This window comes from Aplysia californica, unplaced genomic scaffold (assembly GCF_000002075.1).
Source record: "Aplysia californica isolate F4 #8 unplaced genomic scaffold, AplCal3.0 scaffold00023, whole genome shotgun sequence".
Taxonomy (NCBI): domain Eukaryota; kingdom Metazoa; phylum Mollusca; class Gastropoda; order Aplysiida; family Aplysiidae; genus Aplysia; species Aplysia californica.
In genome coordinates this window covers 1,290,704-1,291,882 of record NW_004797293.1, presented here as the reverse complement: position 1 = coordinate 1,291,882, position 1,179 = coordinate 1,290,704, and the positions used below count along the sequence as shown (strand labels likewise).

The window sequence follows — 1,179 nt, the reverse complement described above, 5'->3', positions numbered from 1 at the left end:
TCAGGGGGGGGGGTTCTTGTTATGTTTCTATTAAGTATCTCCATCTGTCTGTTGTGACTTGCTTTTGTTTTAGTAAGATTTTACGACGCTCGCAAAGGTATAAGGTCATATGAGCGCCAAGGGGTGGATGTCAACAGAGGAGTCCAAAGGGGGAATCGGGCTTACTCTGCTCACCTGTCTAGCCTTAACAGCACAAAGTCTGCTTCGACTATCAAGGCACCCAGGAAATAGCAGTCCCCAAGAGTGTAACAAATATACAAAAGAAGTGGAGGGGAAATGACGATAATTCGGACGGGAAAAGAAAAAGCAGCAGTCCTCCTATGTTGTTTCGGCATAGTATGAGCATGACATTGATAAATCAGTCCATTTACAATTCTACTGCGCATAAGAACATACTAATATCCCCCCTTTGGGAATGGCCTAAAGAAACTCCAATCAGTAGTACTGCCCTGGGGGGGGGGGTTGGAACAGTGTACACTTTTATCATCCCAGGATAGCCCCGACAGACAGGCTCGAATAATGGTCTAAATTGTGTCAATGGGGGTTTTAAATCTGTACGACTACTTGCAGCTGCTCTGAAAAATTGATGTTTGTACTTTGACTCCATTAATGTTGCTCTGAAGTGCTGATCGATACTCTGACGTGAAACGACACAACGACATTCAAGTCGGACCTCCCTGCTTCGATTAAATAGCATTGTGTGTGCACCTCAAGGAAAGTGTATTAATTCAGTGCTTAAATAGTCAAAGAGAGTGTTTAGAAAGAGTTTGCCCTAGTCAGTTTCACTAGTTTCAGTTGGTCAGAAAGAGCTTCGGTTTAATATTGAGACTATTCATGAGACAGACCTGTAGACATAGAGAAGGACATTCCATTTTAGACATACAAGAAGCCCCCCCTCTCTCTCTCTCTCTCTCTCTCTCTCTCACACACACACACACACACGCGCGCGGGCGCACACACATACACTCTCTTTCTCTCTCCCTCTCTCTCTATCCTCATGTTATACCCCTACTTTCGCCATCGCCACCCCCCTCCCCCACTCACCCAAACCACTGACATTGTTGTAAACATAAAATTATAATGTGAAAAAGCTAAAATATGGTAGTGTCAAGAAACAATATTATGAAGCAAGTGGCTATTCTCCGGCGCTGCACCGGTCAATAGATCGGAAGCTATTCT

The 1,179-nt window shown here is 44.3% G+C and overlaps 1 protein-coding gene across 1 annotated transcript in view; it reads left to right on the top strand.

The window, feature by feature from the left end:
* Window positions 1-1,179, top strand: part of LOC101845522 (O-acyltransferase like protein-like) — a 29,467-nt gene that overhangs the window by 18,130 nt on the left and 10,158 nt on the right. The window lies entirely within an intron of this gene.